We start from the raw sequence: 13,731 nt of genomic DNA on the forward strand, positions 1-13,731 counted from the left end.
ACCACTTTTTACACTCACTGAATTTAGCTGAGCAGCGTGTGGGACATGCCAAAATCGCACACATCCAATCAAAGAAAATGGTATAAAATCAGAAAAACACATTTCAAGAGACGTATCATTGTACTTGTATGTGTGTAAGTGTTTGGCCATTTATAATACAACCTCAGAATTTCATTATTTTGCATTATGTTCATGATGACTGAGCGATTCTGATGAGGACACCAAAGGCACTTTATAGTGATATTGACCCACACGTCAGAACAGCGCATCAGCACGCGAATTAAATGTTTAACCGACAAGGCATTAAAGCACATGCAAATTATGAACTGCAGTGTCCCGTTCCGCTGCGTTAACATTTATGTGAACATATGGCGCGTTGTTTAGTATGTTGGGAGGCGCCAGAACAGATATAATGCACGATTCTACGATATTTCTTCAAAAGCAGATCGTGGAGACATTTTAATCGTCCACGATCAAAAATCGTCATATCGCATTTTTTTTTTTTGCGTTTATTTAAAGTTATGTTAGCTGCATGTGCGGAATGCTTGTCACAAGCTGTAAGAGAAGATAAGGCAACTTTTTTTGACTGCAATTCACACCCAGCGCTAATTCAGCAAAAATATTCTCCGAATGCACCACGTGAAACATGAATTCGGTCTTCCGATCTTTCTGATCAGTTGATTTTGATGCGAGGGAGAGAGCAAAGACAGAACTGAAGACGGAGAGTGCGGGGGTGGGACGCTGTGATCGTTCTCTCTGTCACTCCGTCAGTAGCCTGCTTTGCTCACAAAACCCAGTTACTGATCAAATAAGGCTTTGGCGGGACAAAAAATCGTTTTGGCGGCCGCCCAAAAATGTTCAATGTAGGAAAAACCCTGTCAAGTCGAGCATTCGTGCTTCACTGATTTTAAAGCACCTCTGAGCATTAACACAGTCTTTTGAGGCTGACCTGTACCTGATCTGTGCCATAAACATGAACGTTGCCAAATTGCTGCAGGATGGCGTGGTATTCTTGTGGTAGCAGAATTGTCCATTTTCCTGATCTTCTGCTCAATTCTGCCAAAGACTCGGTCTGCAGGGAGATAACTGTGGCCCCGTACTGGAAAGGTGTGCTCTATGCCAAGGTTGGGGAAAAGCTGCCGAGGTTCCATCAACATGGACACCATGCTCATGTTCTTGTTCTGTCCAAAACAAGATTCGCTGAACAGCCGAAGCCCCCTGGATCTGCTGACTTTGTCCTGAAGTTGAACCTTGAGGCAGTCATTCAGCGCAGAAGCAATCATATTGCTGTCTTTGCTACCCTCATTCTCCTGCCACACATACAGATGGACATCATCTTTTTCCTGGTAACTGTTCTCCCCATGGTGCACAACCACACCAAACAGGTACAGTTACATCTGGTGTGAGTAATAGGCCTGTCCTATCGCGCTTTTTGGAAACACCAGGTTTTGCATCATATCAAAACAGAGGGTCACATGACTTTCAGCAACCCTGCCTAACATGTCATAAAAAACGCGCGCTCTGCGACGATGCAAGATGAATGATGCCGATTCCATCCTCTTCTCTGTGTCAGTAAGGTTCGGGTCTGTAATCCTGATCTTGTACTTGGCACAATCAGCGCATGCATCTGTAGCTGGGTGACCGAAGCCAAGATTGAATTCCTTGGAAAACACAGAGTAATAGAGGGTTCATGAATCCACTGTCTCGCTCTCGTCTTGTGTATTGTGTGCAGGGTTATTATAGTTTTGCATTTTTCATCAGTTTTTATTTTTATTTCGTTTTGACTTTTTGTTTTCAAATTCAGTTTAGGTTTAATTAGTTTTTAAAGTGGGTTTGCTAGTTTAGTTTAGTTTTTATTTTTAGAAAATGCTTAGTTTTAGTTTAGTTTTTATTAGTTTTAGTGTTAGTTTTAGTCTTTTTTTGTAATTTGGGTTATTTGTCAGGGGCAAGATTCAAAAAGGTCAGAAAAAGTATTGTGTAATAATACTACCTCAACAAAAATATCATACAATTTTTAAAAAAATATTCACACCCCATGGAAATTCCTTTACATTTTACAAAATCCACACACCGTACCAAAAATCTACACATCTTCTACAGAATTCACACCCTATACAAATACCACAGCTGTACAATTTTCACACTAAATTTACCCTATACAGTCAATAGCCTACTCATCTGAATTGAAGCCAGGGGCGGAGCTACGTGGTGGCCAGGGGGGGCCACGGCCACCACTGGTCAAGGCTCGGCCCCCCCAACCTCACGGCCCCACCCCCGGTCTGAGGAGGGGGGAAATAAATTTAATTTAAAGAAAAAAAACCCTCCTGAGTTTAAACAAATACTCATAAATAAATACTCGACCCCCGCCGAGTGAACAGGAGGGCGCGAGGGGCGGATTCGCTTTCTGTACGTAAGAAAGCTGACCGCGAGCGGCATAAGTTTCATCTTCCGCCAGAGCCGGGATTCGAACACGGGTCTCTGCTGGCGCGAAAAAGCTTAAGATTTCACCACTGAGCCACAGAGGGAAGTTACACATACTTGCCGTTATAGTGAGCATAGAAGAGAGCGTCATATTTTGTGTCGGCGTTTGTTTGCAGGTGTGCATGCTTTATAACAGACTAGTCTAAAACACTATTTCCACCTTTCGCCGATGAGTGACGCAGATTTGAAAACTCACTCAGCAAACAAACAAAAAGACAATTATGAAAAATAAATTGAATATTGCACTTAAAATGCTATGGTTTACCTAAATAAATTAGCGCCTAAAATGACAATTCATATTGTGTCTTTCTGTCATTTGCACTAAAAACATCACCGTCTCATGTTAAGGTCCCTAACCCCTCACATAATCATGACACATCGCACTCGCACATCTAAGCCAGTGGTTCTCAAAGTGTGGTACGCAGAGGAAACACTGAATTTCGATCTCACAGGTGGTGTGAGTAGAACGCTATTTTTTACAGTCTATGGTAGAACGTGATATACTGCTAAATTCAAACTGTGCTTTTTTTTTTTTTTAACTAACGTGATCATTATAAAGGCGATTCAAGGCTATAGCTAACAAATTTGTGAATATTTTGAATAAAAAAATAAATAAAAGCAGATCATCGGTCATTGAGTGGTTGTGGTCGGGTGACAAGCAATGACGCGTCACCATGGAAACAAAGTGATACGATCTATAACGGTCGCCTTAAAAGCTTACGCTTGGGGAGCAGCTGATTTTTTTAAACTTAAGTGTGTGAAAAGGTTAAATATAAATGAATGTTAGGTGGATGATTAAATTATGAAAAGTTCAAAACTGCTATTGTGGCTTCAATCTGGCAAGAGAAGTTTGGATCAGGAGGAGAATGTTTCAAATACAAAAACTGAAGAGGATGAGCGTGAACCAAGCCACAGTCAAGCACAAGTGCTAACAACAGTGGAACTTTGAAAGCGCCGGTGAAGGCAGCAGCAAACGCTACAAAACAGTGAGAAATTCTGATGACATTTTTATACATTTTAATTTAATCATTACAAAAAATACCTGTAGTGTATGTAAATAAAACTGCCTGGTTTTTGAGCTGTAGCAGAATAGTTAGGCCTACTAACGTTACGCTACTGTATTTTAATATTGGTCATTGTGGTACTTGGAGAGCCAAATATTTTCTGAGGTGGTACTTAGTGTAAGAAGTTTTAGAACCACTGATCTAAGCACCCATCCCAATAACATGGATTATCAATAAGACATTATTAGTGTCCATAAGAAAGTTCAATTGTTTATGGCCCGACGAGCCGCGGGAAAACCGCTACTCTGAGTGATGCGGTGCGTGAGTTTTAAAACAGTAGTTTTTGACAATCAAGTGCCACCCCAAATAAAAGACTGGCCCAAGCTGGCCCCCCCAGAAATAATGTCCTGGCTACGCCCCTGATTGAAGCAGCAAACATTCAGTGTAAAAGTAAAAAAATGACATAACATTATTTAATACAGACTGTTTTGACATCGACAACCACAACCAAAAAGTGCATTTTACCTCAAACTTGCGACTAGTTCACTTTCTAAAGAAGGCGCAATCGCTTCTCGGGTCGACATTAACACACTGACAAAATTATATTCAGAATTTTAAATATTTTTATACCACTTTTTAATGTGTGATTGTGTAAAGGTGTTCACGAGATAGAGATATACCAACCTTTCGCGAACTTGCTTTCAACATCGAACGAACACACGTTCTCATGGAGAAGCGGTGTGCATGGAGGGGAGGGGCTGTGTGTGTGTGCGCATGTGAGAGACGCATGAGTGACAGAGAGACACATGGGGAAAGGAAATGCAGCTGAATGATTACGCTGTGTGTAAAGACCTTGACAAAGACGAAAACTAAGGACATTTACTCTATAATTTTATTTTATTTTAGTTAGTTTTGCCAAACACACCCCAGATAGCACACGTACGTCGGGCCGACGTTGGCCCGATGTACAAAGTTCCATCGGCACGATGTCGCTCAGAGATCGTTTGCTCATCGGCAATATGTCTCCTCGACGTCGGCCTTTGATCGAAAATGATATCCGGCCGATGTTTGAACGATGCAAAGCTGTAAATCTTTTGGCAGCTCTGCATGGGTTTTATAGGACCTTTATTTATAGGTCGGACCTTTCGGGCTACTCTTTACATTAGACACCATGCGCTGCTTTCATTGACGCACGCACACACACACAGAGCGGAGATCGCGCTGCAACACTCACTCAGCAGCACAAAATGTAGTCAACATTGCCCCGAGACTTAAATTGATAAAATAGCTTTGATACTGAACACATGCAACTTTCATCCCTCAAAATGGCCATATTCAAGAAAAAAAGTGGAGTAGTTTTACACTTCCATCTTACCTCGCACTCTTTTAACGTTAAACTGATGAAACACATGCTCTGCTTCTGTGAACAGTAAACCCCGCCTTCTATGATTTGATTGGCTATCTATTTGGATGGTCGCTGTAAGGTAGACCAGCCTAAAATGTAACTTTTAAACCTTTTTGCCATCCTAAAAACAGAGTGGAGCAAGAATTTCCAATACTGAATTTCCAGTTTGGCCATTTCTAACTATTGACATACTATTGTTAATATTGACATAATTATACACTGCAAAAAAATGCTTTTCTTAGTATTTTTTGTGTTGTTTCCAGTCCAAATATCTAAACATTCTTAAATCAAGAAGCATTTACTAGAGAAGTAAAATAACATAAGAAATTCTATTTTGTTTTCAGATAAACAAAGTAATTTAAGTAATTTTTGCTTAAAATAAGATAAATTATCTGCCAGTGGGGTAAGAAAAAATAATCTTGTTTTCCAATTGAATCAAGATTATTTTTTCTTACTTCTTGATTTAAGAATTTTTAGATATTTGGACTGGAAACAACACAAAAATACTAAGTAAGAAAAGCATGTTTTGCAGTGTAGGACTTGTCCCCCTCAATGTCTATGTACATATATACAGCCCTGGAGTTACTTGACTATCCAATATGAAAAAAGTAGGCTCTACTGACATTGAAAAATATCTTCTTAATTTTGTGTGTAACTGTCTCTAGTATAATGAACAGACACAATTCAAGTTAAGACATTTTAATGACACCAGAAAGAACTCCAGGAGAAAAGGGATCAAAAAGGAACAGCAACAATGTAGAGAAGGATTCTTCCTGGCAACCTGTAACAGAGTGAAAAACATTGAGAAAAAGCAGTTAGGACTAAAGCTGAGAATAAAATTGTCACTACACTGGATAATATAATTAAAAATCTAACAACAATCAAAGGTACATCAGCTGGCAAATCATTTAATAGTTTAATAGGTTTAATAGTCTATTTAAAGGGAATGATTGTAGTGGGGAGTTTGCTCAAACTATGGCAGTGATACAGCGAATAGTTGTCCGCGGTGCGCTTTCAAAGGCCAGTGTAAGCATACTGTCAGTTAAATTGTAAGTAGATGCTAACTGTTTCTCATGGGTTCGTATGGTATTTTAAACATTTACAGGGGTAAGTCTGTGATTTTATTGCCATCCGAATCCATGTCAGTGTTTATTTTCACCCAACCCGCGTACATTTCTTAATTGCTTTTATAAAGAACACCGCTTTCTCAGTTAACGCAGTGAAGCAGCCCCTGCACGAGATTGATTCTCGAGCCATCAATATCAGCAGATTCAGCAGCATCGCCACGGGCAGCACTGGGTAACGTCACACGGAAGAAGGAATATCTTTAGCAGCTTTCTAAGGTATGGTTCGGGGAACACGCCTATAAATGGTATTCCTTTAGTTAAGTTATACCTTAAGAGTCTTCGTAGCACGCTAAGAGACAACGTTATCGCGAAACCCAGCCCAGGTGTTTATGAATGAGACACTGAATTAATTGGTTTTAAAAGTGTTTGAATTAATGATTCAATTGAGTATCTTTTTTTTAAGTAGACTGAAACATGTTATTCTGATGTATGTTATCGTGATCTCCATTTTAAACAAAACAAAAATGATTTTAAACCAAATAGATTCTCAGTTTATCCTGAATTAGGAGCCGTTCACATATCGCGTCTAAAAACGTGTGAAAAGCGCTCTCTCCTTTCTACAAGCACTTGCGCTCCCGTGGCGTCTGTCGTTGCTATGCAACCATGAACTGCGCTCTCCATGATGACAAGGAAGTATCAGCAAAGGAATAATTGATTTCTAGCCCTTGCATTAGCTTTACTACTAGATATATTTATGGAGATGAGAAATAAAAACTCGCCCTGTACAGCTATGATCGGCTGTTCGGCCGAGTTTTCCATGTTGTTACGGAAAGGCCAAAGCTGATCGGTTGGTTTTTGTCACATGACCAGCGGTGCTCTTGTGGCATTCTGAAAAGTTGAGATGTTTTCATCTCGCTGTGGCATATGCGTGCCTGGAAAAACGAGCACGCTGCATCGCATGCGCGTCACTTCTATTATGGTATTACCGGTGTTGTCACACTTTGATTAACCGGTGGGGAAATATCCGAACGTATGACTTACAGAAGGTACAATTAACTAAGAACGTTTCGGGAAACACGTATTAACGATAAGGTACAGCTTAAGGTATAACTTAGGAATGATGTAGCTTTAAGAAGATTTGGGAAATCCAGCCCTTATCATAATTAAAAACGTGTTTCCTGAAACGTTCTTAGTGTTGCGCTTTTATTGAGCAGGTCATGCAATAACATAAATTAGTTATTTACACCAATAATGTGATGCGGCTGCTGGGCAATCTAGTGAGTTTTGGAGGTGGAGCATTGAAGAAAGGGGTGTGTTTGTTTGGGTTCATTCCAAATATCAACAGTGTCCAACAGCGTTTTTGAAATATCACTTACCCCACATTAATATCTGGCAGTTTTTTTATGTCCATCTATAGTTGCCATCATCTGAAGTCTTCACAAGTGAGGCTGGATCCAAACTGGAGCTGCTATAATCTCTAGTGAATTTGCTGAGCATCCTGAGATAGAAACAGGGAAGCAACAGGAGAAAGATTAGCATAGCTGCAGTTCATATTATTTCAGGCAAAAGATGATCATGTGAACTTTTTACTATTTCATCACATATTAACTGTAAAACAAGATTATGAGATGTGTTAATTGAATGCTTGGCTAAAGAGTTGTGTCTTTAGTCTAGATTTAAATTGGGAGAGTGTGTCTGAGCCCCGAACATTATCAGTAAGGTTTTTTATGAAAGTAAAAGAGTAGCAAAACTCAAGAGCATAAAAATGTGAATTTGAGAACTTGTCCCCTGTAAAATACCAAAGTTCAAAGTTGAATTTAGAGATTTGCACTTGCAGAACGTGACTTAACGCATAGACAGTGATATTAAAATAAATAAATGATAACTCTGTAAACACCATACTAATTAAAAATAGACTACTATGTACAGTTAAGCGTTTTCCTCACATAGAAAACTGGTATAAAACACTTAAAGGTTGCATGGTATGAAAATTTCACTTTTGAGGTTTTGTAACATTAATATGAGTTCCCCTAGCCTGCCTATGGTCCCCCAGTGGCTAGAAATTGTGATAGGTGTAAACCAAGCCCTGGGTATCCTGCTACGCCTTTGAGAAAATGAAAGCTGGTAATAATCATACATTTTTCTTGAGCGTCAAATCATCAAATTAGAATGATTTCTGAAAGATCATATGAAGCTGTGATGCTGAAAATTCAGTTTTGATCACAGGAATTAATTACATTTTACAATATATTCACATAGAAAACAGTTATTTAAAATTTGTTATATTATTTCACGATATTATTGTTTTTAATGCTGTCTTGGTGAACATAAGAGACTTCTTTCAAAACATTATTTTTTTACCAACACAATTAGTGCATGTTAGACATTAGTGTATGTTTGAAGTTTTACTTACTAATCATATGGTTCATAGCGCCTTAGAGATGATGATCCGCCCAACTCTGCTACGGTGGAGGGCCAGGGCATCAACATTGAAGGATCTAGGAACACAACAAACCATTTGTCACAGAGCCAACAATATTATTATATAATGGCAGGTTTATTACAAGTAAGAAGCTATAGCTAAGCTATATTATATATAAGCTACAGCAGAGGTGAAATGCTTTTCTGAGATGAGTTTCTGAATCTATTTGACCTGCATCTGGGCATGGAGTACCTACGGCCTGAGGGAAGTAGCTTGAACTGGCAGGACAAAGGATGACTAGGGTCAGCTGCAATAGATAGTGCCTTCTTTGCCACTCTGTTGGAGTAGCTGCTAAATGTGTGAGAGAGGGGGAAAGTTAAAGCCTGCAATCTTGCTACACGTCCTAACAATACTCTCTAATCGTTTTTTGTAGACAAGGAACCAAACCAGCAGATAAAACAGAAGGTTAAACAGACTGAATAAAACATTCTCATCAAAGTGGGGTCAATGTTAAAATTCCTCAGTCTACGGTAAAAATACATTCGCTGCTGGGCTTTGGCACAAACAGCATCAGTGTGTGATTCAAAACATAGCTTACTATCAATTATTGTGCCAAGGTTGTATTCTTGTATTATCTCAATAGGTTATGATAGTGAGGGGAAGAGGGGGACTCTGTTTCCTAAAATCAGTAATTAATTCTTTAGTTTTGGATTTCCTAACGTTACCTACCTGCCTGTATTTCCTACTTCTCCGGCAGTAGCTTTCTTCAGAAATGTTGAAGTCGTGGAGCTTTCCCTCTGTTATGGGTTATTTTGTTGCTGCTGAAATCACAGAACATTTTTTTAATCAATATTTGTTTACCATTGAGCTAGTTTCAACCATGTAACTTAAGTCTAAGTGTAAGTTCTCCATGTAAGTGACGTCACCGATTACATACGTTTATGTTTACGTTTGTGTAAAATAAATTAGCTCACTTCCAAGTAAAACCTTTACAAAACCTCTCATATACACATAAGAGGTGATTAAAAGCCCAAACTTTCATAAACAAAAGCTCAACCGAGTTAACGTTAACTTAGCTTAGCTTAACTTACCTCTTCTGAAAACAGTTGAGATGCTAACGGACTTTTTCCGAAGACACAAAGCCATATAAAAGTAAATATTCACCATAAGCGTATCAATTACAAGTAAGAGAAGTGTCAAGAACAGTTGTGTGTATTATCCGTGTGATTTTAGAGACTAATATGACCTGAAAGCAGTGAATTTGAAAACAACAGCGAGAGAGGGAGTTTTCCTGCTTACCAGTCGCAGTGGTCCCGCGGCGTTTCCATGGCAACTCTGCGCCGCGGCCGCTCCAGTGTTTGAAAGCGACTTGAAAGTTCACAAGCACAACGCGACATCGGCCTCCCGTATAGTGGGCCGACCTAAAGCCGACGTAACGGAGCTGGGAAATAGAGCACTGACTGACAAGAGATCTGCCTACGCCTGGCCGACGCCTTTGCGATGTTATAGGGAGGGAGGCCGACGCTCGATGTTGGGCCAACGTCGGCCCGACGTACGTGTGCTATCTGGGACACAGTTTCAGTTAGTTATCGTTTTTTTGTAATGCCTCGTTTTTATTTTTATTTCAGTTAACGACAATGTTTTTTCCCACCTAGTTTTCGTTTTTTCATTCATTTTCGTTAACGATTATAACCTTGATTGTGTGTGTGTGTCTGTGGGCGTGGTCACTGATCACTGCTGATCAGCAGCGCCAGCTGGTACCAATCATTTGTGCCTATATATGTGCAGTAACCATAGGCGTAATTTGCGGGTGGGACGGGTGGGACGGGTGGGACGGGTGGGACATGTCCCCACCACTTTTTGCTAAGGTCGATATTGTCCCCACCACTTTTGAAACATCTCGCGGCACGAATGTACCAATACAAATAAATAAAAGATCTCCAGTTAACTAGCAGAGCATTCATTTAGTTCATTTGTAAGAGGCGATCTAGCACTGAAATGTGTTGTTTTTGAAATCAAGTGATCAAAGTGCTCGTTGTCGCTGCGAGCAGATACAGATACAGACACAGGCATGGATACTGTGTTCTCTTGTGGCTCGCGCACAGTCATCACTCGGACGCGTGCTTCAATCCGTTGTGGAGACTCTCTATTCGTTCCGGTGAAATTACAAAACAAAATGCATATAAACGTATGATTGCCTGATATACAACCACTGATAAACATAATGGGTTTTAATGAGAAAAAAAATATATATATACGAGTGCGGATTAGAACCCACAACCTCTTACACGCTTGGCAATAGTTCTACCACTGGACCATTTCAGCAAACACAATTTTTTAAAGGATTTACCAATACCAACATATATCAAACCTCATTAAACGACAAATTAAACCCATGTACTATTTCAATCGATTGATGGACATGTTATTGTACATACATCGATTTATGATTTAGCATTCATACCCCCCCCCCCCCCCCCCCCCGTAAAAAAAAAAAAAAAAAAACGTCCCACCCACTTTTTAAAACAAAGTTACGCCACTGGCAGTAACTGGTGTCTCATGTTGTCAGATCGTTGTGGTTCTCCGGTGTGTTCCCGTACTGTCTCCGAGCTGTTGTCTGGATTGTGGATTTCCCCTCTGTTCTTCGTCGTACCTGTCGTTTGAATTCCTGCACTGGATTCACGAGCTCCGTCACGAGGAAATCACCACGGGATTATCAAGCACCATCACGAGTTGTCCACCGAGGTCCCTGCATCACTTACCATCAACGCTTGTGACCGTCTGACCCACCATCTGTGTTGTGACTTTCTGTGTTGTTTGCCTGACTGGCTACTGATTATCACCTTCTTAATAAAGCGTTATTTGCAATTGCATCCTGCTTCTGTCTTCGTCACAATCATGGTCAGTATATCAAAGGCCAGTCAGTCTATCAGTAGGCTAGTAGAACTATTCAGTACTTTTAATGTCACGTTAGCAGGCTTCTTTACAGGAACATATCTTTATCGCGAGGGGGAAACCTACAAAACGGTATTATACTAGCCAATTCTGAAATGAAAGTTGTACTCACCAAACACTTTTATGAAGGTCGCCTTGCAAACGGGCACTTTCTCCGGATGACTGTTGCACAAAAGACTGTACTTAACAGATATGTTCCGGTCTTTTTGTTTGTTAATGTCCTGGACTTTCGGACGCTTCCTTGTCACTTGTGTGATGTCCAGGAGCTGAAGTATGGCCTGGTCCTGGTCAGCCTTGTTTGGTTTTTCCATAAAAATAGTTGAAATTTACCATCAGATCGTCCGGCGACAGCCTCTCGGCCTGACAGAAACCTTTGGCGGCAGCTTTGTGTTGACATCCCACTGTTGGTATTAACGGGCCACCCGAGTGACGAACCTTCTTTTTTTTTTCTTTTTTTTTGTGATTTTCTTTGTCCAGTCTGCGTTTTCCACCCCCAGGTGTAGGTCTCACTGGCTCATCAAGGCCATCAAAAGTGTTACTACAGTTTAAAGCACTCATTTTGAGGAATGAATGAACATAAACAAAGTAACAAACCTCTGTTCAGATCGCCGCCTATTTGGATTGAGTAGAACGCTCACCGAATTCTGATTGGTTGAGAGGATATATCGCGTTTAGGCTAAAAATAGGTTCGGCGCTTATCTCGTTTTGGAAAGAAACTGCATCTTGCAGTACATTTTAAACAAGGAAATATAGCGATTTGGCATGAAACGTTGATGGAGCAGTGAATAGGTTCAGTACACAGCAAAATGACATGACAAACAGATTTTTTTTTTTAAATGGCGTTTATCGCGTTTTGGAAAAGAGCTCTTCATATATACACATAGAAAACAGCTGATTTACACTGGAATAATGTCACAATTTGTACTGTATTTTTAATCAAATAAACACAGCTTTGGTGAGCAGAAGAGACTTTTTAAAAAACATTACAAATCTTAGCGACCCCAAACTTGTGAACGGCAGTGTAGATTATTAATTATAATCAATTATAAATATACAGATAGGCTATAGATCAAATTTCAGAATAACCTACAAAATTAATTTCACATCGAATAATCCGTTCATCCACCGACCATACGATCTTCTTATCAACTCTCAGGGAGTATTCTTCTTCTTATAAACTCTCAAGAAAGGCCATTCTTCTGGCCATGAAGAATAACTTTTTTTTTGTTCTACAAGATTACGAACCTGTAGACTAATCAACAATAAAGCTTGTAGCTTAAGGTCACACATTTAAAGGTGGGGTATGTGATTCTCTTTTTTGTCCATTTTTTCAAAATCACTTGAAATCCTATTCCTAACCCACTTACAGACACTGAGTTAGAAGCACTGAAATGAAAATTAAGCAATTTAATCATCTGTGGAACGGGCAGGACTCGAAAAACTCCAGCCAATCATTTCCAAGACCACCTAGAATCATTGGACAGTAAGTTCGTCAATCAAACGGTCGTACCATCTATACTATACTGACATTGAAAAAATGATCCTCTTCATTTTGTGTGTGTAACATAATGTGTATAATGAACAGACACAATTCAAAGTTAAGACGCTTTAATATAGAACAAAAAAATAGTTTCAGGAGAAAAGGGATTAAAAAGGAACAGGAACAATAGAAACGCAGTCTCTCTTCTCTTCCTGGCAGCCTGTAACAGAGTGAAAAAACATAGGGAAAAGCAGTTAAGACTTTGCTTTAAAAAACAAATAGCCTACATCAACAAATACGTTTCAACTGTGTTCCTTTAGCCAGATTATGGGCTTTAGTCTTTTGATGTCTGCATCTATGCAGTATGTCCCGGTCATCCGTGAAGAGTCACCGTTTGTGTTTACCAGTTTAAGGACTGGGTCAGTTTATTTTTGCAGCCCCTGCATGAGTGAATATCGAATCTGTATCTAGCCATATCAACCAATTCAGCACCATCGCCACGGACACCACCTGTTAACGTCGTATGTAAGAAGGTATAATTTAAGCAACCTCTTATGGTATAGTTCAGGGAACACGCCTAGAAATGGTATACCTTTAGTTAAGTTACCTTTAGAGTCTTTGTAGTGCGTTAAGAGAATATACGTTATCGGGAAATCCAGCACTGGGTGTGCCAGTTGCATCGTAGTACAGCCGTCTGAGCTAAATGGTGTTTGTTTAAAATTCCCATGATCGCATGCTACTTATAACGTCATCAAACTCTTACTATTGTGCAGTTATTTTTACTTCACCTATAATGCCACATGTTTGTAAAATTATATTTATTAATTGTTCCTTTTTTTTTTCTTGGGAGACAGAAGTCAAATTAAAAAGTCTTCTGATATCTACTGAGCCCTGAATGATCTGGTTAAAGATGAAGT

At 39.7% G+C, this 13,731-nt stretch overlaps 1 long non-coding RNA gene across 3 annotated transcripts; it reads right to left on the reverse strand.

Moving 5' to 3' along the window:
- Nucleotides 1–7,333: 7,333 nt before the first annotated feature.
- LOC311289747 lies at nucleotides 7,334–9,943 on the reverse strand. Of its 3 annotated transcripts, none has more exons than XR_014627212.1 (5): nucleotides 9,679–9,943; nucleotides 9,109–9,200; nucleotides 8,636–8,730; nucleotides 8,371–8,455; nucleotides 7,334–7,455 (listed from the first exon to the last, which is right to left on the reverse strand). It is a non-coding gene; the product is annotated as an uncharacterized lncRNA (long non-coding RNA). The 3 variants fall into 3 exon arrangements; XR_014627213.1 differs by having other exon boundaries at nucleotides 7,342–7,455; nucleotides 9,471–9,943; XR_014627214.1 differs by having other exon boundaries at nucleotides 7,342–7,455; nucleotides 9,109–9,943.
- Nucleotides 9,944–13,731: the final 3,788 nt, after the last annotated feature.

The sequence above is a fragment of the Rutilus rutilus genome (genome assembly GCF_951802725.1).
Source record: "Rutilus rutilus genome assembly, chromosome: 4".
Taxonomy (NCBI): Eukaryota; Metazoa; Chordata; class Actinopteri; order Cypriniformes; family Leuciscidae; genus Rutilus; species Rutilus rutilus.